A 24,036-nucleotide genomic window follows, 5' to 3' on the forward strand; every position below is an offset into this window, starting at 1 on the left:
AGGAAGACTTCTCCTTCACTCTCTTTGATAGAGAACGAAGGTGGTCGATCTCCAATCCTTATTTTGTTTTCTTGAAGGAAGAATTTAGGATGGAGATCGTTGTTTCAGAATCCTACAAATATACTACGTATATTAACCTCGCGACCTGATTCTGCTAAGCAGTTGACTTGTCCGAGGGGTAGGCGCATATCTAGTTATTCTACGGATTGCGACTTAGACGAGAAGTATTCTAATTGAACTGCAACTCGGGTTGCCTGCAACCTCCAGGAGTTTTCAGTTTCAATTTTATATACTTATGGTTTTGTCACGACAAACACCATTTCAACTTTTATATTTACCGAAATTCGTTTCGCCTAAAATATAATTCGCCCGAGCATATCTTTTATGCTCGGTAGTTCTAGCCAGAACGCATATTCCTTCGTGGATAATGGATTACCTGGCAACTCAGGATGACGAGTCAGCAGGCTCAACCACTGCGTATTGAACTGCCTCATAGCAGCTCAGTATCAGCTGGGCCTCCGAGATTCACGGTCATGTATGTCTCTCTCTCCCCTGCTTGATTGACTACCGAAACCGTATCTCTGCCTAACAATCATGGACTTAGGTCTCTGATTAACGGGGATTCTCGCAATAATGGAAGGAACCATCTACTGCGGTGACGCTGGATTCCATCGCCTTCGACATTGCGAGAATTTTCAACAGAGATATCTCTTGGATCTTTCATCTTTCTGTTTACCGCCCACAGTAACAGAAGTCTGTACAAGTCTCCCCGCTGCATCGCACTGCGATAATGCGAATGATTTTGCAGACATCTGAGTTTGTCTTCAAAATATCTCGTATTCGTAGTGTACAATTGTTCATTGTTCAAACCCGAATTACAAGATGTGTCAGAAGACATCCGCCTACTCTCCGACCTGACAGCTCTACCTCCAAATGTTCAGCCCATTGAGAAGCAGTTCTTCAGGCGGCTTTCACCCTGTGTTTTCATTACCGAAGAGCGCGTTTCATTGCAACTACGACTTCTCACCGGACAGCAATGAAATAGCGGGTAGCGTTTTCAGTCATTTGTAGCACAGGTTATGAATCTTGAGATCCTTCTCTCGATTCATATGTGAAGACGTAGGTTGCATTCAATACCTACCTTCGTCTTCAAAGGTACATAGTGTTGTTTCTCCTTAGCTGAGATTCAACAAACATGAGATGTTTTACCTTCAGGGACCTCGGTCTCTAGAAGGCAATTGACTTTCGCCTGTTGGTACATGCCTTAAGAGAATCATCACCTCGCTGTCCGGCATTGGTGACAAACAAATACATCATTGTTTGGTCTCTCGCATAACCCTTTAAAAGGCGAAGGTCACGTGACTTACTCGGATGCTTTGACAACTTGCCTCCTACCGAACGCAGTCAGTCGGCAGCTGTCAGAGCGCGCCCGAGTCAGTTACGAATTACGCTGTTGACTTAGTTCGGTTGTTACACAGCAACATTACTTCGTTTTAATAGCTTGTCACAGTACCCATACCATTGACACCCACCATGGAGTGTCGGTGTCCTATCCACTACGAGAACTTCGCTGCATGGGGATAGGAGGATGCGAGAGACTTCGTTGCTAACGGACAGACCAGTATGGGTAACTGGACATCACCGAAGTAGAGAAGAGGGATAGGTCATGCGACTATTTCCATTCTTTTCCTCTGAGGAACTGCATGACTTCTCCTGCGGAAGTCATGGCACCCAGAGGATGGGGATCCGTGACGCTCGATTTCGTACCGAACTTCGTAGCGAAGACTCAGAACCCTTCGGTCCCTGACGATTGGTTCGAGTCGTTCACAATCCCTCCCTAATGGACTTCACAGCCTTCGATGCGAAGGAGATGCTGCCTTGTCCACCAGAACTTCTCCTTGGCGCAGGTACTGAAGGCAGGGGTCTGGTCCAACCAGACCACATGCCCTTCCTTCTACCTTCCGGGATATTGCCCACAGGTCCTTGGGATCTTTGGGTTTTTCCTTGGGAACCCGTGTGGCGGCTCAACACGTTGTGTAGCGAACCCAGACCCTCGCAGGCTGAAACAGCATCGAGTCCTAGGTGACCGTAAGAATGGATGGTGAATGAGAGTGTGACTGGCTCCTCTTTCCCATCTTTTCTTCCCCTCTACCTGTGGTTAGAGGGACACGGTCGTCACCCTGCTGGATAAGGACAAGATGCCGGTGAGCTACTCAACAGAGCCCATCCTATCCTTTCACTAGGGATAGGAGCGGTATATCCACCACTTCCTCCAACAAGGGGGAGGAAGTGGATGCCAGCTTGAGACAACCCATACTTTATGTTGCCTCTTGCAAACAGGAACAAGTTCTTGCTTGCTGGTACGAAGAGATACGCTTGCCTCTCTCTTAGTACTCGGCCCAGAGGTCTGACCATGATCCTGCGGTGCACACCCGATCAATCGTGACAGAGGCTTGGATCCCTCCCTCGCTCTTACGACCAGGGAGGCATTCAGGTTGACGAACACCAGTCTGTTCATCAAAAGACTCAGATTCCTCCCACAAGAAAGTGAGTCTCTATTGTTAAAGGACGATGTTTGTATTACGTATCGGAACAAATGACAAATTTGTCGAAAATTGCATTTTTCCTAACTATACAAAACCTGAGGTCCTTTACATACAGTCCCTCCTCATGCCACCCCTCACTCTGCGTATTTTGCATGGCCAAAAGCAAAAGTGATTTGTTTACCTCCCAGTCGCGCGGCGCGCGACTGTCGGACAAGCAGTTAACTACCGTTCTCCCCTTGTTCGAAGCTTACGACCGTTCCAGCTGCCGCTAGCTACTTCCTATTGTTAAAGGACCTCAGGTTTGTATAGTTAGGAAAAAATGCAATTTTCGACAAAATTGTCATTTTGTTTTCTTGAAGGAAAGAATTTAGGATGGAGATCGTTGTTCATATCCTACAAATATACTACGTATATTAACCTCGCGACATGATTCTGCTAAGCAGTTGAATGGTCCGAGGGGTAGGCGCATATCCTGGTTTATTCTACGGATTGCGACTTAGACGAAAAGTATTCTAATTGAACTGCAACCCGGGTTGCCTGCAAAACCTCCCAGGAGTTTCCAGTTTCAATTTTATATTACTTATTGTGTTGTCACAACAACACCATTTTAGCTTTTATATTTACCGAAATTCGTTTCGCTTAAATATAATTGCTCGAGCATATCTTTTTTATGCTCGGTGGTTCTAGCCGAACGCATTCCTTCGTGGAAAAAAGGATTACTTGGCAACTCAGGATGACGATGTCAGCGGGGGGACAGCTACTGCGTATTGAATTGCCCGAGGCATTTCAGTATCAGCTGCCGCTTTGAGATAGACGGTTGTTTATGTCTTTCTCACCTGCTTTGATTGAATAACAACCGTATCTCTGCCCAACAATCACGGACTTAAGTCTCTGATTAACGGGGATTCTCGCATACATGAATGACCATCTACTGCTGAGAAACGCTAGTATTCATCGTCTTCGGTATTGCGAGAATTTTAAACAGAGATATCTATTCGACTCTCATCTTTCTGTTTACCGCACGGTAACAGAATTCTGTAATAGTCTCTTGCTGCATCGTATCCCGATAATGCGAATGATTTTTGCGGAATCTGAGTTTGTCCTCAAATATCTTGTATTCGGAGGTGTACAATTGTTCATTGTTCACCCCGGATTAGCAGATGTATTGAAAGACATCGCCTACTCCCACACCTGCCAGCTCTACTTCCAAACGTTCAGCCCATGAGAAGCAGTTCTTCAAGCGGCACTCCCCTGTGTTTCATTACTGAAGAACGCCCCGCTTTCATTGCACAACGGACAGCAATGAAATGGCGGTTAGCGTTTTCAGTCATTTGTAAGCACAGGTTTAGAATCTTGAGATTCCTTCTCTCGATTCAGCTGGAAGACGTAGGTTGCATTCATTGCCTACCTTCGTCTTCAACTCACATAGTGTTGTTTTCCTCCTTAAGCTGACATTCAACGTCTATGAGATTTTCTTGCCATCAGGGACCTCGGTCTTTTGAAGGCAATTGACTTTCGCCTTTTGAGCTTATGCATTAAGAGAATCATCGCCGCGCCGTCCGGCATCGGTGACTAACAAATATTTTATTTGTTTGGTCTCTCAGCATAACTCTTTAAAGGGCGAAGGTCACGTGACTTACCCGGATGCTTGGACAACTTGCCTCTACTGATTCCGAACCAGTCAGTCGCAGCTGTCAGAGCGTCCGAGTCAGTACGAACTATGCTGTGGACTTAGTTCGGTTGTTCCAGAGCAATCATTACTTCGTCTTAATAGCTTGTCAGTATGAGTACTGTACATAACCAAAGTCGAGAAGAGGGATAGGTCATACGACTATTCCCTTCTTTTCGTCTTAGGTAACTGCATGACTTCTCTGAGAAGTCAAGCACAAAGGGATGGGGATTTGTGACGCTCGATTTCGTACCGATCTTCGTAGCGAAGACTCAGAACCCTTCGGTAAACTGACGATTGGTTCGAGTCCTTCACAATACCTCCCTAATGGACGTCACCGCCTCCGATACGAAGGCTATGCTGCTTTGTCCTGTGAAGGTGCGACGGAGCTGTCTGAAGAAACTCGACACCCAGGATGAGTGTGGACGCCTCTTCATCATTCGCTCGCGTTCCGCAAGAACTTCTCGTGGCGCAGGTAATGAAGGCAGGCGCCTGGTCCAACCGGACCGCATGCACCTCCTTCTACCTTCAGGATATTGCCCACAGTTCCTTGGATCTTTTCCTTGGGAACCGTGTGGTTGCTCAACACGTTGTGTAGTTAACCCAGACCCTCGCAGGCTGAACAGCATCGAGTCCTGGTGTGACCGTAAGAATGGATGAGGAATGAGAGTGTGACTGGCTCCTCTTCCCATCTTTTTCTTCCCTCTACCTTTGGGTAGAGGGACACGGTCGTCACCCTGCTGGGTAAGGACGAGATGCAGGTGAGCTACTCAATAGAGCACCTATATTCCCTTTCAGTAGGGATAGGAGTAAATATCCACCACTTCCTCCAACAAGGGGGAGGAAGTGGATGCCAAAATTGAGACAAACCCATCATTTTATGATTGTCTCTTGCAAACAGGAACAAGTTCTTGCTTGCTGGTACGAAGAGATACGCTTGCCTCTCTCTTAGTACTTGGCCCAGAGGTCTGACCATTGATCCTGCGGTGCACACCCCGATCAATCGGACCAGAGGTTTGGATCCCTCCCTTGCTCTTTACGACCAGGGAGGCACTCCAGGGTTGGACGAACACCAGTCTGTTCACCAAAAAAGACTCAGATTCCTCCCACCAAGAAGTGAGTCCTTCCTATTGTTTAAGGACGAGGGTTTGTATTACGTATCGGAACAAATGACAATTTGTCGAAAATTGCATTTTTCCTAACTATACAAACCTGAGGTCCTTTACATATAGTCCCACCTCATGCCACCACCCCTCACTCTGCAACTTTTGCATGGGCCTAAAGCAAAAGTGATTCTTCACCTCTCGGGCGCGCGGGCGCGCGCACGATCGGACAAGCAGTTAACTACCGTTCTCCCCTGTTCGAAGCTTACGACCGTCCCAGCTGCCGCTAGTTACCTTCCTATTGTTAAAGGACCTCAGGTTTGTATAGTTAGGAAAAATGCAATTTTCGACAAATTGTCATTTTGAAAAATGAAATAAATTATTAGAAAATGCATTTACAACTTTCCAAATTTATGATTGCCTTAAAAGAGCTCCTTCAAGGCATTGTAAATATAGTCTTTTTCAACTTCTCATGGAAGGTAGGGAGAATTTTCCAGAATTTTTATTCTTACACCTTATGCATTTGCATATCTTCCTCTTTCCATTGATCTTTTTTTCTTAAATTGGCCGACCTCAAAATTTGCCCGGTCTGGGGTGCTGCATATGTTTTTTTAAGCCCAGTTCTTAAGGGTTATCCCACCATCTGAAGTTTGGAGTGCATTAACATTTTAGTTTATTTTGTTGCAAAAGGAATTGGTAATCTGTAAGTTTCAAACTTTTGCTTATAGGTACTGTTCATCAAAAGCTACTGTAGTACAAAAAATGATTGTGTGCAAGTTAACAAAATACAGTATACGTATGACATTTTAAAGCTTGTAAATATATAGTATTTATAATGCAGTTGGCTGTTTTATTATAAAATTTTGATGTTCTTTTTGTTATTTCAGGTACCTGTGTTCAAAACAACTGCACTAACATAAGTATGAAAAAACTCTCAACTGGACCACAGGCCAGATTTGTGATTGAAGATAATTTTGAATATGTTCCCAGAAGGAAGTTTTGATGAAACTTTTAGTGAGGGGAAGATGGCATTCATACAAGTATTCCTTCTCAGAATGCAGATAGCAGAATTCCCCATGTGGGTATTAGTGTTGAGAAAGAGTTTGGTGGGGATCAGAGAATCTCTAATCATCTCAGTTCCACGCAAAGCACCATTACTTCAGTATCCAAGTCCAGTGAAAAGGTATCAACAGTATATGCTGAAAAGGAAAACAACAGTTCATGTGATCGTCATGGTGTCGCCAAGAATTCTCATGTGATAAGTGATATTGTTAAATCAAATGAACCGAGTAATAGGGTGACCAAAAGAGAACTGCATTCTGTAAAAAAAGCATCTGTAACTTCAGCTTTATTTAATCAGCCAACTGGTGAAACCTCATTTAAATCCGTAACATCTGTGATATCCTCCAATGGTCAAGGGAATAATAGTATTTCTGTTCCACTTATTAATTGTGAAGGTGAACCACTGACTATCATATCTGAAAATGGTGAAAATAAACAAGTTAGAGTTTTACCGGAGTCAGGAACTGTTCTTGCTCAAAATTGTCGTAATGACCAAGGGACAAATATTCCTCTTTCATGTGTTAGTGAAGACATTTCAGTATTGCCACAACCCTGTGATCCTGTTTTAGAGTCCACTGGAAGTGGGTCATCAACAGAAAGTAGTGTGGAAAATGTAACAAAGATTTGCATGGTGGACTGTTAGCATAATAGAGACAGGAAATGAAGGGGAAGAATCAGTTAGAATTGATCCGTCTGTGAAATCCAGTGAAATTTCAGGAACTTCAAGGAAGCTAGAGCCAGAAGTAACAGGAAAAGTTAATAATAGGGCAGATGAAATTGTACTAACATCATCAGGCACATGTTTGGTGATTGCAAGATGTTACTCAGCCTGTTGCATTGCATCCCAGAAGTACAGAATCCACCAACGACAAGTGCCCAGGTTATTTCAGTCCAGGCTTCATCATTTTGCAATAATAATCCCCAGCAACGGGTGTCAGTTCAGGTAGAGGATGGAGGTGGGGACAAAGGAAACACCAAAGGGCAAAAAGTAGTTTTATTACAGTGTAACAATCCAGCTCCTGGGACAATTCAGTTAGTGCCCCCAATTGTTTACAATTCTCAGCTTACATATGTTACACCGTCACTTTCAGTGTCCCAATAATGTCTACTGGGGTTCCGCCCCACTCCTTCAAGGGGGTAGGATTGTCAGAATGATGAATACATGTCCTGTATTGTTACTCCCTTCAAATCCAGTTGTACCTGTTCCCCAGCCAACTAGATTAAAGCCCATTGCACCCAAGCCATGTTCATGCAAGGAAGTTTCTGTTTCTCAAGGGAAAGATGTAACAACAGAGGAAACTTGCCCTAATACAACTTCTGAAAACAGTATTAAGCCACACATTTTGCCCTCTAAGAGGGATTCAAAAAGTCATGGCAGAAACAAGAGACCAATGACTTTAGATATCTGTGATAAACCTACCAAGTGTAGCAAGAGTGAATATGAAGTTCCATCACTCTCCAAGATTAACCCAACTATGCAAACCTTGCAGTCAATAGAAACCTCAAAACCAGTTCATTTGAACCAGGTTGATATGCCTAGTGCTCAGAGTCCAGACCTTCAGGAGATATCCACATCCACTCTTACAGGTTGGTCCATTCAGCTGGTATTATGGATTGTGTGGAGAGTCTTTGGGGAAATATAATGGATATTCGTGTTGATATGCCTTGTGTCATTCCCAGAGACCATTCGTGAGAGTGGAATTGAAGCGAGTAACCCTACTGATGATCGGTTAGTTGAAATGCTACGTTCCATTGATGAGAGTGACCCAAGATCTTGTGATTTCTGCTCCTCCTTCCTCACCAATAACCAGCAGTGAGCAGATTGTAAAGTCTGGCTCTAAATCTGAATCTCTTATTCATGCCCATATAGAGAACTCTGTTGATGATAAAGTGCATGAGGAAAACCAAAATATGCAGACAGAACAACTTAAGAACCAATCTGTAGAGAATCCAACATCTGCATCATCATTAGAACCTCAGAGTCAGCCTCAGACATTATGCCTTACTAAACCTAGTTCACAAGGGCCCACAGAGACATCGTTGAACAGTAGTTCCTACAGTATTACAGCTTTGTGTTTATCATCCAAGCCTCAGGAATCTGTAGATCCACCTCTAAGCACAGTGTCTACCCAGGCCACTTCAAGTAGTAGTAATATTTTCATTCCACACTTGACAGACTCCCTTCCTGAAATAAGCTCAAATGTAGTAGCATCAACTGCTGTTTCAAATAGTCATGCAAGAGTTTCTACACCTCTTGTTTTACCAAGCTCAGCTTATCCGTCTACATCCACACCATTACCTTCTCGTGAAAATCTGCCTAAAGCATCATCAGCTCCAACTGCCTGTCCATTGTCTCTACCTTCCACAGCAGCTCTTCCACCCCCATGTATATTTTTAAGAGCACCAATGTTGCCAGCTACCTGCCATTCCTTACCTCTTTCCACTCCCACCATTACCACCAATTCCTCATCTACCACCGTTGACAGCAGATCATCATTCTTCTGGACATTTACCTTTAGTTGATCCTATATCAAGTTTTCCCCTAACCACCTCTTCTTCCTCAGTCTCAGTGGGAAATTCAACAAATCTCCCCTCCGTATCTACAGATGTTCAGTTGTCGTCACCTGCAGTCACCTTACCTACCCTTTCTGCTTCTGCATCATCAGTAGCATTTACTTCATCATATCAAGTTACAAACCCATCACCTGTGTTTTCATTTTCTTTAACACTACCATCCACTGCAAGTACATCGGTTTCATCAGTAGGAAACCACACTAGCACAAATGCCTCTTCTGTAACCACTACTTTGGGGCCATCATCAGGTGCAAGCACTGGGTCCTCAACGACATGTACATCAATCTTTTCTTCACCCTTTTTACATCCCTCCTCCACTGTTTCTTCTATAATAAACCCAACTACATCCAGTCTCCCTGTATCTAGTAGTACTCAGAGGTCAATATCTTTGCCTTCTGGAGTGGCCAGTTCTGTTCCAGGGACTAGCATTTCTTCCATAGCTACATCTGAACCAGCATTATATTCAAAAGTTTCAAACTCAATTTGTTATCCTAACACTGGAAGTGGTTCAAATTTGACACCAATGCTAACACCTCATTCTACCCCAATGCTGACATCTCATTCTACCCCAATGCTGACATCGCATTCTACCTCAATGCTGACATCTCATTCTACCCCAGTGCTGACATCTCATTCTACCCCAGTGCTGACATCTCATTCTACCCCAATGCTGACGTCTCATTCTACCTCAATGCTGACATCTCATTCTACCCCAATGATGACACCTCATTCTACCCCAATGCTGACTCCTCATTCTACCCCAATGCTAACATCTCATTCTACCCCAGTGCTGACATCTCATTCTACCCCAATGCTGACTCCTCATTCTACCCCAATGCTGACATCTCATTCGACCTCAATGCTGACATCTCATTCTACCCCAATGCTGACCCCTCATTCGACCTCAATGCTGACATCTCATTCTACCCCAATGCTAACACCTCATTCTACAAAGTGTGAAAGATCCAAAGCAGATAGTGTTAATATGACTGCTGTAGAAAATAATCAGGTGTCTGTTGCCAACTCAACAACTGAGGCAAGGACTTCAAGCGCAACAATGCATTATGCATCCTCTTCAAGTTTGATATTGCCATTATCTTTGGAAAAACCTACATCAAGAAATGAGGGCAGTGGGGCAGGAAATTCAAAAGGCGGTGTGGCTAAAACTCCCATAAACTTAGAGCTTACACCTCTTTCAAAAGGTAATGATGGATTGTCTTCAAGTAAGGCTGTAACTATACAAACTTCCACCAAAGAGAAACAAGTGAAGGGGCTGCCAAATGCAGACCTAACTGTGGAGGTTCCTGGATCATCAAGTAGTCAGTTACAGCATCAGACTTTAACAGATAGTATGATAAAGTCAAAAGTTATGGTTATCCTTCCTGCTAACATATCAAATACAACAGTAATGATGTAAAGAGGACTTCATAATCTCAGTTCCATCAGAGGTAGCAGTAAAAGAGTCAACCAAGCCATCATCACAAGTGGAGAGCTTAGCATGTGACACTGCCACTAGTATTAAGTTACAAACAGAGAATTCATCGAAAATAGCCACAAAAGTGACATCATTTTCTTTAGAGAAATCCCGAGAGAAACCAGATCAAGAAAGCCTTAAGGAAAGGTCACCAGTATCACACAGTGCTTCCTTAATTTCTAGCAATAATATTACATCATCAAGCAGTGTACAAAGTGTTCCTGTGGAAAAAGTCAGCAACTGCTCTGTTTCCTATAGAGCATTGGAGTGAACAAAGTCCAAAGCAGATGGTTACAGGTCCTCAAAAGGAAAGTGCGCACAGAAAGACATATCTTCTGTGAGCACCCTCAATTCATCATCCCAGAAGTCTTTACCACAAAGTACTCAGGCAGCAGCCATCCAGTCAAGAGAACAGATTCAATGAAAATAGTTAATTCTTTTAGAAGCAATACTTCAGAATCTGCTCAAGTTTCTGGGGAACATCAGAGTCAGAACATTTCAAGGGAGACTTCAAGTAACTCTGCTAAAATCCATGGATCTTTGTCGCAAGAAAGTTTTGTGTCCAATTGTACTACCAGTGGCCCACAGCAGTCTAGTAGTAAATACGAAAAGCAAAGCAAACTTCACAACTCTCTTCCCATATCTGATGTCCATCAAGCAAGATCTGCAAGCAGAACACAAGAATCTTCCTCTGCTTCTGAGGTAGCACCACCACCACCACAGATGCAAGCTGTTGTTTCAGAGGCAGTCTCATCTTTGCATTTGGCACGACAGCATACCTCTCTCAATAAGAAAGACAGAATATTCAAGCAGTAGAAGCATCTCTAGCAAATCCTTCAAGAAAGCAGATCAAAATAGTACAAGCCCTCATCGAGAATGTGACAAAATGGGAATGCAGCTACAGCAGGTTTCACATGCAAAAGCACATGCTGCTTCACAGCATTCACAACAACACCCTCAGCATCAACAACCACATCATCATCAGCATCAGCCATCTAAAGATAACAGTGGATTGCAAAGATCACCAGCCAGTGTTCAAACTGTGTCATCCCAAACACATTCCCAACCAGTACATCAGCAGTCCATTGGGAAGTACCAGACCAGCCAGAAGCACACTCAGCAACATCAGCCGTCAAATAATAGTGGCCAACAACAACAACAGCAGCAGCCTCAACAACAGCAGCCTCAACAACAGCAGCCTCAACAACAGCCACAACATCAACAATTGTCTAATCATCATAGAAATCAACAGCATGGCAGTACAAGCCAAAGTCAACCACACATAAATCAAAATGCTATTCAGAAACATCAGCAGTCACAAACACAACAGTTGACCCAGCAACAACAACAGCAGCAACAACAGCAGCAGCAGCAGCAACAGCAGCAGCAGCAACAGCAACAACAGCAACAAGCACAGCAACAACAACAACAAGCACAGCAACAACAGCAACAACAACAAAGGCAACAGCAAAATACTGTTGTCCAACAGCAGGTTTCAGGTCACTCGGTACAGCCACACAATGGAAATAATTTGTTACCGGGGTCACTCATTGGTGAAGTCGGAGAACTTTTGACTGATAAGAGAGCTGCAGGTCACTTGTCTGGGACAGTAATGCAACCCACACACCAGCCAGGGATGGTTACAATGCCTTACCATCCACCAATGGTTAGTGCATCAAGTTACATGCAACCTCCTACATATGACTATAATGCATACTGCCGTAAGGGTCCCCATTCACCTAGATTCGAAGGTCGTCATCAGTGTTACGGTTATGGTAAGCAACACCAGTACCAACATAGTGATTTACTACCCCCAGATCCTACAATGATGACTGACCCTCGACTTCCACATAATCCCCCCATGCCGATGCCAATGACAGGCTTTATAGAAACTGCAGAAGATCCAACGCCAATGCGCCCAGAGCCCTCTTCTGAGCATGTTCGATATTTTTCTGTTAGCCACCTAGTTAGCCATTCCAGTGAATCTCGAAAAGGATCTGTTAGTGGACAACAGAAGGATTCTTCTGCACAGCAGTCAGAGGACAAATCTAAAGATTCTCCTCGTAGCAAGTCAGGAAGTAGAAAATCGGAAAGTAAGTCACGTGGCACAGGAAGTAATAAGAATAGTTCACAGGGAGATCCCATTCACGTAGAAGAAGCCCTGCAGAGGTTCTCAGCAAGGTAATGGGGTCACTGCTTCTTCAGGCATGTGGGGTAATAAGTCTTCACCAGCACATAAACAAGGTCATAATTATTCAGCAGAAGCACTTTTGAGCTCTCAGAACTATGGGAGGACTGTGCATCGGCCACCAGCAAACAATAATTATTCATTAATGGCTCCTAATCAGATGTACCAGAGTAATTATTCACCCACACAGATGAAAAATTTTGTACAAATTCATCCTTTGGATATTCAAGTCATGACAGAAATGGTCAGGGTGGTTGTAATCCTGACTATAATTTCCAACTTCATACTCAGGCTTCAGGCTCCCTGGCTTATGGCGGTAACATGGCCTACATGGCTACAGGGTACCCATACCAGAATCTTCCCCCATCATCTTCATCTATGCTGTCTGGTGATATCATGCCACCACCTCATCCAGCAGGGCCTTATCCACGTTTTCATGAATTTCCTGCTGACCAAAGCAACTTTCCACCCAATCCCACATTCCCTTTACCTTTGGATCCACAGGATGTGTGCAGTGGAGGTGGGTTGATGGGAGCTGCAAGTGGCTCAATGAGTGTCCGAGCACCCATTCAGATATGCAAATTAAGTTAGTCCTCTTCTTCAGCCTCCACTTCTGTTCCTTATTCTAGATCAAATTCAAATCGTAACAGTGGTAACTTAGGTATAACAACGAGTGTTCCAAGTAGTGTGAATAGTAATAATCATGGAATTTCAAGTAGCAGTGGTGTTAGTTCAAAACGTCCTCGATATGGAGAAACAAATATGGTCAGTGGATGGAATGAGTAGCTCAGCAATCTTTTGGAAGGTGGGGAGCTCTTGCTCATATATCTCTTCATTCTTTTACCCCTCCCTGTGATGAACTCTTCCCTCGTGCACTCAAATTTATTCCCCGGCACGCACCTCGCCACCAAAGCAATTTTCTTTGGGGCCAGATAAACGTAATGCCAATTAATGCTGCACAGTACCCAACCCAAGTGGTAGCAGTGGTACAGGTGCAAGTGGTGCTGGCCACTTGGTACAGGAAGTGTCACAGCTGCTTCAGGATCACGTGCTGGGTCATCAGTTGTCCTCCCTCCAGGGGCTCCTCCTGGACACGTTCCTTTTAGTCCTCTTCGTGTAATGGATCGACAGCAGGTGAACATGGCCCCTCCGACAGCACCACATTTATCTTCATCCCTTTCAAATTTCAACCTCACTAGCATCATTCCAGAAATTGATGGCAAAGTAAGTTTCCCCTTTTTTAAAATTTTTTTATAAACTTTTGTTTTAATGCTGTGCTTTTTTCTTTTATTTTGACTGTCATGTTTAAAAGCACTTTAACATTTTCATATACTACTTGTGTTATTATGCTTTTGACCAAATTATATTTGTTCCGATACGTAATACAAACCCTCGGTCCTTTGACAATAGGAAGGTAACTAGCGGCAGCTGGGACGGTCGTAAGCTTCGAACAAGGGGAGAACGGTAGTTAACTGCTTGTCCGATCGTGCGCGCGCCCGCGCGCCCGAGAGGTTGAAGAATCACTTTTGCTTTCGGCCGCGGGTGTGAAGGACGTGTTCGTCATCGCTCTCTGCCCGCTTCATCGTCGTATGCTTTGTTTATATTGTGTTTTCTACTAATGGTTTGGTTTGACTTGAAAAATGAAACTGTAAGTACACTGTTTTTCATTTCATTACTTAATTATGAATCAACATGGAGCTATCGCCGTAGAGACGGCGATTTCCGCTCTTTTCATGAATTGAACCCTTGAATTATGTCTCGTGCCGAGGGCGGGCGACACTCGCGCCGAGTCATGTATTTTGGGCGAAAGTGTGTAATTGAAAGATGTAAGTACTCTTTTTCATTATATTTTTGCCCTGTGCGTTCATTGCCGAGAGCTTGATTGCGCTCGGCAAGAGCCTCTTATTTGTATGAATAGAATGCAATGAAATGTGGATTCGCAATGCAGTTTTCTTTTCATTTTTTTCATTTATTAATTGCATCAAATTTAATTTTGGATCAATTTCCGCTCTTACCCGGGAATTAATCCTTACGATTTATTGCTGTGAAAGTGAAAATAGCAAGTGCAGTATTGTTCATTTTCATATATATTTATATAGCATCATATTATTATGGATCAAGTTTCCGCTCTTACCGGGAATTGATTTTTCCCTCTAAGTTTCTATGAAGTGAATCGCAAGTTGCAGTATTCTGTTTCATTTTCATATACTTTTCACTGCTGTGCGGGGGTAGGGGAAGCGAAGGTTCTGCCAGGAAGTCGTCGGAAAGCTCTCCCAGCGACTTCCCTTGGTATCCGATTCTTCGTTCTTCTTTCCTGCCCCCCCGCTCAGCTTCCTCGTATTTTGTTTTTGGGGTCTTCCTTCCGTTCGGGGTGGGGCAATGTCTCCCCCCCGTGCGTGAGGGAACCCCTTCTTACTAATCTGTCTGTGCTACCGCAGGTGCTACAGCCGTGGGAGACGACCTTGGGACAGGTATGGACCACTGCGTGGCTGCAGGGCGTGCCTAGCATCCACGATCTGCTGCAGAGTCTAGCGAGGTCTGGGGCGGTGACCTTGGAGTGGTCTCCACTACAACCTTCACGGCCGCTTATGCTGCTTCCCCCCGCTGGTCTACACTCCCCATGCTGTGTCGGGGTGACGCCGTCTGCCGGGCTTCTAGGGCCGGTCCGCCGCCGTACCGAGGAGGGGTATGCCGTCGCCGCCTGTGTTTTTCTTTTCTTCGTGTTGCCTGCCCCAGACTTTCGCTGTTCCAACAGTCTCGCCCCTGGACCGGCCGCCAGTACCACGCTGGCTGCCGATGATTCTACGAGGCGATGGCTTGGGCCTGCCGTACCTCGTCTGATGTGGTTCCCGCTACTGGCTTGGCTGTCCCTTCTGTGTTTACCGCTGCCGCTGTTCCTGCCGCTCCTGGAGCTGGTTGCTGTTCCTGTCGCTCCTGGTTCCTGCGCCTGTCCATGCTGGTCCTGCCCATGGTGAGTCTTCCCCAGTCCCAGGTCCTTCCGGACAGGTGCAGTCGGGCCGTGTTGCTTCGGCAATAGGCCCGACTCCGGCCTGGATGGAGGACCTGACGACTGTCCTGCGTGAGCTGACGAAGAAGAGGAAGGTGTCATCTTCGTCTTCGTCTGCTGCTGCCTCTTCTTCCCCTTCGACTTCTAAGGCCCATAAGCCGAAGAAGAAGAAGGCTGCCTCCCCCCCCCCTAAGAAGTCTCCTTCGGGAACTTCTAAGGGCCCGTCCCACCCCGGTGGGACGGGGGGTCCTTCTGCTGGTCCTCCTGCTCCTTCGGGAGCAGGGCCCGTCTCTCCTCCGTAAGGAAGAGATCGACGGGGGACCAGAGGAGTATCGGTTAGCTCTGGTACTTCCTCGCCTCCGGTGCTAGCGGCGATGCCGCTACGCCAGGGTTTCCGGCTCGGTCTCTCGTTCGCGGGAGATCCCGAGTGTACGCTCTCCCTCGGGAGACCGTGCAGCCAAAGTTTCGGCGCCAGAGTTCGCTCGGCGCCAAGACCACGGCACGGAGCAGAAGGCTGGCGAGAACCGCTCAGGTGACTCTCGCCAGGCCAGCGGCCGCTCTCGCAGCGACCAGCTGGTAACCGGGTTTTGTTATTTCCCCACCCTAAGAAGACTCCTTCGGGAACTTCGAAGGGCTCGTCACATTCCGGTGTGACGGGGGTTCTTCTGCTGGTCCTCCTGTTCCTTCGGGAACGGGGCCCGTCTCCCCTTCTGAGAAGAAGAAGAAGACGGGGACCCCAAGGGTGTGCTGGCTACCGCTGGTACCCCCTCGCCTGGTCTTGGCAGCTCTGCTGCTAAGCCAGGTACCGGCTCGGTTTCTCGTCCGCGAGAAGTTCCGAGTGTACGATCTCCTTCGGCGGGTGACCGTGCAGCCAAAGTTAAGACGCCTGAGGTCGCTCAGCGTCATGACCGAGGCACGGAGCAGAAGACTGTCGAGAGCCGCTCAGGTGACTCTCGCCAGGCCAGCGGCCGCTCTCGCAGCGACCAGCCGGTACCTCGGGTGGGACGTGACGGTCTCTGACCGGCCACGGGTTGAGGCTGGGAAGAGGTCCCCCAGGTCCCCTCGACCGACGGTACCAGCCTCGGCTGGTACCAGCGGTTTGACGTGCCGCGAGGACGCTCACCGGGTCTCACGCGAAAGCGAGCTCTGCAGGTCACCTGACCGCCGCTACCACAGGGACCGGGCGGATACGGTGACCAGCAGCAGCTCGTCTGACGCACGGGACCGGGGTCGACGTGCTCAGTCGAGCCGCTCGCCACAGGTGAGCGGCACGGCAGGCCTGCAGATCGATCCCCACCGCGGGTTGGTGATCGGCTGCAGCCCCCCACGTACGCTGGTCCTGCCAGACGAGCGGGGGGGGGGAGCGTCAGGTCTGTCTCTCCACTACCTTCAACTTCCTCGGGCTACACCGGGAAGAGCGAGGTAGCTAGGAGTGATCGTGAGAGGTGCGCCGCTCACGATCCCGTCACGACGCCGCACGTGCCACGTATGGTCTTAGGACCCACCAGGACGTACGCGCAAGTGATTGGAGGCGACCGTCAGGGGGAGGGGGGGTAGCGTCAGTTCTGTCTCTCCGATACCTTCAACTTCCTCGGCATACGCCAGGAAGAGCGAGGTATATAGGAGTGATCGTGAGAGATGCGCCGCTCACGATCCCCGTCACGACGCCGCACGTGCCAGGTTGGTCTTAGGACCAACCAGGACGTACGCGCAAGTGATTGGAGGCAACCGTCAGGGATCTGTTGCTGGTCCTTCTTCTGAAGGAGGAGGGTCCTGGGAGCTGCTCTTGTTGGAGGGACTAGACGGTCCTACTCCTCAAGACGCTGTAACTTCCGAGATTCAGAGTAACTTTACCCAGGTTATTGCACTGATTCGTCAGCACAACGACCGGGGGGAAGGATCGCCGCTCCCACCAGCAGAGCCCATGTCTCTGCTCGAGTCGTTTTGGGGGCCCGAGAGGGAACCCAAACCGACGGTGGGTATGCCGCGATCGGAGCTTGCCTATTCTGTCTTGAACCAGAGTCTCTCGTCTCCGGACAAGAAGGCTCTCTCAGTTCTGGCGGTCGTTCGATCAAGCTACTTCCACCTCCTCTACTGCGACAGCGGCGTTTCTACGTGTCTTCGGACACCGTATTTAATACTCCTTCGGTCCTCCTGAGAGGTTTCGACCTCGACGAGGACTGGAATGAGTCGGAGGACGGTATCGGCTCTCTCCTGTCAGGTGTCGATCAGCCCCACCCAGACGACGTTCACAGTGGCGGCAGACCCTTACCTACAGTGAGAGTTCGTAACCCTCCTCTGGGGAAAACGTTTTCTCCTGACGATACGTTTTCCCAGACTCTGAGAGGCCATCGCCGCAAGGCGATGGCTGCTCCTACTCTTCTCCAACTGCTAGGTTCCACTGGGAAGGCGAGCGAGTATCCAATTACTCCCCCATTCCCTCTCTCCTTACGGCTACAAGGGAAAGGGGAAGGATCCTACAGAGATTTCTCTGTAGGAATCCCACGTTGGGGACTGCGCTACAGGGGGGACCTTCGGTCCCTACTGACGTAAGCCCCGGTCGTTGAGGAGGGATCCTGCCCCATTCTCGATTTCTACGGGAATCGAGAGGACCACCAGCCGATATCGTTTGACGAATTCGGTGGGGGTTTCGCAGACTGCTTAGAATTCTACGGAATTTCTAGCGCATTCAGAGTGTTTAGAGTTTCTTACGATCTCCAAACACTTAGGCGAGACCACGGTCCAAAGTGAGCGAGACGAGAATCCCCGATAGTTACACGATAATCGGGAACCTCGCCTATGCTCGAATTCCTGGAATTTCTAGCATTAGGAGAAGACTGCTGCTGAAAGAAGACTATCTCACAGTAGGCGACCAACCTGGAATAGAGAAGAACGGACGGGAATATCCAGTTTGGCTGGAACTATCGTCTTAGTATTCTGTTCACCATTGAAGCTTTCCTTCGAGGAAGACTTCTCCTTCACTCTCTTTAATAGAGAACGAAGGTGGTCGATCTCCAATCCTTATTTTGTTTCTTGAAGGAAAGAATTTAGGATGGAGATCGTGTTCAGAATCCTACAAATATACTACGTATATTAACTCGCGACATGATTCTGCTAAGCAGTTGAATGGTCCGAGGGGTAGGCGCATATCCTGTTATTCTACGGATTGCGACTTAGACGAAAAGTATTCTAATTGAACTGCAACCCCCGGGTTGCCTTGCAACCTCCCAGGAGTTTCCAGTTTCAATTTTATATACTTATGGTGTTGTACAACAACACCATTTAAGCTTTTTTATATTTACCGAAATTCGTTTCGCTTAAATATAATTGCTCGAGCAATATCTTTTTTATGCTCGGTGGTTCTAGCCGAACGCATTCCTTCGTGGAAAGGATTACTTGGCAACTCAGGATGACGAGTCGGCGACAGCTACTGCGTATTGAATTGCCCGAGGCATTTCAGTATCAGCTGCCGCTTGAGGTAGAAACGTTTGTGTCTTTCTCACCTGCTTTGATTGAATAACAACCGTATCTCTGCCCAACAATCACAGACTTAAGTCTCTGATTAACGGGATTCTCGCATACATGAATGACCATCTACTGCTGAGAAACGCTAGTATTCATCGTCTTCGGTATTGCGAGAATTTTAAACAGAGATATCTATTCGACTCTCATCTTTCTGTTTACCGCACGGTAACAGCAAATTCTGTAATAGTCTCTTGCTGCATCGTATCCCGATAATGCGAATGATTTTTGCGGAATCTGAGTTTGTCCTCAAAATATCTTGTATTCGGAGGTGTACAATTGTTCATTGTTCACCCGGATTAGCAGATGTATTGAAAGACATCGCCTACTCCCACACCTGCCAGCTCTACTTCCAAACGTTCAGCCCATGAGAAGCAGTTCTTCAAGCGGCTCTCCCCTGTGTTTTCATTACTGAAGAACGCCCCGCTTTCATTGCACAACGGACAGCAATGAAATGGCGGTTAGCCTTTTCAGTCATTTGTAAGCACAGGTTTAGAATCTTGAGATTCCTTCTCTCGATTCAGCTGGAAGACGTAGGTTGCATTCATTGCCTACCTTCGTCTTCAACGTCACATAGTGTTGTTTCTCCTTAAGCTGAGATTCAACGTCTATGAGATTTCTTGCCATCAGGGACCTCGGTCTTTGAAGGCAATTGACTTTCGCCTTTTGAGCTTATGCATTAAGAGAATCATCGCCGCGCCGTCCAGCATCGGTGACTAACAAATATTTTATTTGTTTGGTCTCTCAGCATAACTCTTTAAAGGGCGAAGGTCACGTGACTTACCCACCCGGATGCTTGACACTTGCCTCTACTGATTCCGAACCAGTCAGTCGGCAGCTGTCAGAGCGCCCGAGTCAGTTACGAACTATGCTATGGACTTAGTTCGGTTGTTCCAGAGCAATCATTACTTTTCGTCTTAATAGCTTGTCAGATATGAGTACTGTACATAACCAAAGTCGAGAAGAGGGATAGGTCATAGTACGACTATTCCCTTCTTTTCCGTTCTTAGGTAACTGCATGCCACTTATCTTGAGAAGTCAAGCACAAAAAGGATGGGGATTTGTGACGCTCCGATTTCGTACCGATCTTCGTAGCGAAGACTCAGAACCCTTCGGTAACTGACGATTGGTTCGAGGTTCCTTCACAATACCCTCCCTAATGGACGTCACCGACCTCCGATACGAAGGCTATGCTGCTTTGTCCTGTGAAGGTGCGACGGAGCTGTCTGAAGAAACTCGACACCAGGATGAGTGTGGACGCCTCTTCATCATTCTCTCGCGTTCCGCAAGAACTTCTCCGTGGCGCAGGTAATGAAGGCAGGCGCCTGGTCCAACCGGACCGCATGCACCTCCTTCTACCTTCAGGATATTGCCCACAGTTCCTTGGATCTTTTTTCCTGGGAACCGTGGTGGTTGCTCAACACGTTGTGTAGTTAACCCAGACCCTCGCAGGGCTGAACAGCATCGAGTCTGGTGTGACCGTAAGAATGGATGAGGAATGAGAGTGTGACTGGTTCCTTTTCCCATCTTTTTCTTCCCTCTACCTTTGGGTAGAGGGACACGGTCGTCACCCTGCTGGGTAAGGACGAGATGCAGGTGAGCTACTCAATAGAGCACCATCCTATCCCTTTCAGTAGGGATAGGAGTAAATATCCACCACTTCCTCCAACAAGGGGGAGGAAGTGGATGCCAAATTGAGACAAACCCATCATTTTATGATTGTCTCTTGCAAACAGGAACAAGTTCTTGCTTGCTGGTACGAAGAGATACGCTTGCCTCTCTCTTAGTACTTGGCCCAGAGGTCTGACCATTGATCCTGCGGTGCACACCCCGTCAATCGGACAGAGGTTTGGATCCCTCCCTTGCTTCTTACGACCAGGGAGGCACTCCAGGGTTGGACACACCAGTCTGTTCACCAAAAAGACTCAGATTCCTCCCACCAAGAAGTGAGTCTTCCTATTGTTAAAGGACCGAGGGTTTGGTATTACGTATCGGAACAAATGACAATTTGTCGAAATTGCATTTTTCCTAACTATACAAACCTGAGGTCCTTTACATATAGTCCCACCTCATGCCACCCCTCACTCTTGCAACTTTTTGCATGGGCCTAAAGCAAAAGTGATTCTTCACCTCTCGGGCGCGCGGGCGCGCGCACGATCGGACAAGCAGTTAACTACCGTTCTCCCCTTGTTCGAAGCTTACGACCGTCCCAGCGGCCGCTAGTTACCTTCCTATTGTTAAAGGACCTCAGGTTTGTATAGTTAGGAAAAATGCAATTTTCGACAAATTGTCATTTTGTTTTTGTACAGACTTTTATCAAATATTGTTTATTAAATTTTGGAAGAAACACTTTGAGCATAAAAAGTTTAGTAATTCTGATTTGTAACATTGTAGAAACAGCTTCATTTTGTATTCCATCCATTTATTGATAAAATGTGTTTTTCTAAACCTGTCACTCATATCTAGCCAATATTTTTGCCCCAGTCTTTACAGTCTTTAGACTACAGACATAATCAAATAGGATATTGGTTGCCGTGCATGTACCATTTGGTTCATTGGGACCCTTCCATCACCTGCTTCACTTTGTGTATGTCTGTCAAGCTGGTGACACAGTTGGAATTTCCCAGATTATATTTATTTACTGTAGATTTGCTACTCTCTTTATCTCGCTCTTATTCAGTCTCTATAGCCATTATAGTGGCTTAACATTTAGCTTTGGACTAGATTTTAATTCATACTAGTACAGGCTCTCCTTACAGAGGTACAGGAAATGGTGATTCATTCATTAATTAAACAATGATTCTTTGGATGGGGGACCTGAGTTGCTGGCATTTGGTAATGAGTACAAGTTGCAAGTAGTTTCAATTTTTTTTTTCAAATGATCTATTACAAGGGTTTTTCAGTTGCTCCAGTGCTCTGGCTAACTAAATTTATAAATATTTTATTTACCTGTCTTCGGCTTTCAATGTACTAGTACTATGTAGGTGCAATGTTTGCTGTTTACTAAGTCGTAAGGAATCATTAGGTAATTGATGTGACAAAGTTAGATTGTCTTGTCTTAGGCAAGTTGGCTAGTTTTTTTCCTTTTTTCATAATTATTTATTCATTTTTTATTTCTATTTTCTGGGCTTTCCCTGCTTTTGGTTAATGTATAAACAGTTTCACTATCCTTTATTAGTTAGTAATTAATTTGTGCACTTTATTTGCATTTATTAATGTATTTTCTAGAGGGTGCTTTGCATTAGCATTCTCTAAAATATTTATAATCTATGATTTATTGCATCTTATTGCTTCTTGCTAATTCAGGATTTACCATAATTATTTACCTTATTTTTTTATTAAATTACACTAAAACTAACCAAGGGGGGACTTTCAGGCAATCAGAATTTTGTGCTGCTATCACAAGATTATCTCCATTAATTGTTTGACATGTCTATAATCCCATACATTAATCAGTATTTTTAATGGTATGTACTGTAATGTTATGATTGTGGCTATAGCAGTGACAGCCCTGTGTCAGAGGGATAGAATGGTGACAGCACTGGCAATTTAAGAAGTAAGTCAACTGATGAAAATCCAGGAAGCAGTATTTAAAAAGGAGACTAACACAAAAAATGAAAGGGATTTTGTGAGGGAAGGAAGGTCTCCAAAATCCAGAAATATTTCTTCAGCATACCAGTTTTCTTAGATATTTGAAAGCATGGCTAAATGATTGGAGGCACAAATTACATGCAACAGTAATTTTTATTGCTGTGGCTTGCTTTTCAGGCATAGGGTGAAGTCATTCTCCTGCCTCTATGGCTGTCAGTTCATCTGTATATAAAGTGAGTTGTTTTGCCTTTCACTGGTGAGAAGGAACTACTTTTTGGTGCCCACTTATTACTATGACAGTAATCTTATTTGTTTTGTTTGTTTGTTTTTTTGGTCTACATTGCATGGAACCAGTGGTTATTCAGCAACGGGACCAACGGCTTTACATGACTTCTGAACCACGTTGAAAGTGAATTTCTATCACCAGAAATACACACCTCTCACACCTCAGTGCAATGCCAGAGAATCGAACTCGCAGCCACCGACCACGCCACTGAGTGGCTAGTAATCTTATTTGTAACCTGTCTGCAGTGAACAACAATTAATCTTTATGTAAATGTGGTTTGTAAATTTAAGTAAAATTACCATTTTATTAAGGTTGTAGACTATTTGCATAATGGATCCATATATACTAAAATTGATTTATTGAATTACTAGGCTGGTGAGAATAATGGAGGAATGGGGTCTTCATCACGAGGGGACAGGAATTGTAAATAATGAAGTTTTGGGTTCGGCAATACCTGGCCAAGCACGCTTCCTCCCATGCCTTCATCACTATTGCAGCCCTCAGAGCACTTGAAGGGCCTTCCAGCAGATGCTAACAGACTTCCCCCACCTGTTTTGAATAACTCCATGAATAACATTTTCACACACCCACCACACCACCAGGTAGAGTAGTTATTTGTTTTAATTTTACTGTTTAATGTATAGACACTTACCTGGCAGGTATATATATAGCTATATTCTCTGTTCCACCTGGCAGAAATTTTAAAAACAAAAACTCGCGGCAAACGCTAGTAACCTATTAGTAGTTCAGGCAACCACCACCCCGTTACCGTGGATCTAGCGCTAGGAACCGTTCCCAATTGGGCCAGATTTTCTCTGCCAGACCGAAACCGGCAACATTGTTGGTGGTTCCCTGCCTAGGGATTTTCATTCTCGTTGCTGACTTTTTCATGGATCTTTGGTATTGTACTCGGAAACGTTAGCTTGGCATTCGCTTTGGATTGTTCTTTAAAGATGTCTGATACTGGAAGTATGTTTAGAGTTGTGTAAAAGAGGGGTGTAAGGTAAGTTGCCG

General features: G+C 45.7%; 1 pseudogene; it reads left to right on the forward strand.

The window, feature by feature from the left end:
- The first annotated feature begins 7,037 nt into the window (after positions 1 to 7,037).
- On the forward strand, positions 7,038 to 23,633 carry LOC135196565 (mucin-3B-like; annotated as a pseudogene).
- The last annotated feature ends 403 nt before the right edge of the window (positions 23,634 to 24,036 follow it).

The sequence above is a fragment of the Macrobrachium nipponense genome, chromosome 18 (assembly GCF_015104395.2).
Source record: "Macrobrachium nipponense isolate FS-2020 chromosome 18, ASM1510439v2, whole genome shotgun sequence".
Lineage (NCBI taxonomy): Eukaryota > Metazoa > Arthropoda > Malacostraca > Decapoda > Palaemonidae > Macrobrachium > Macrobrachium nipponense.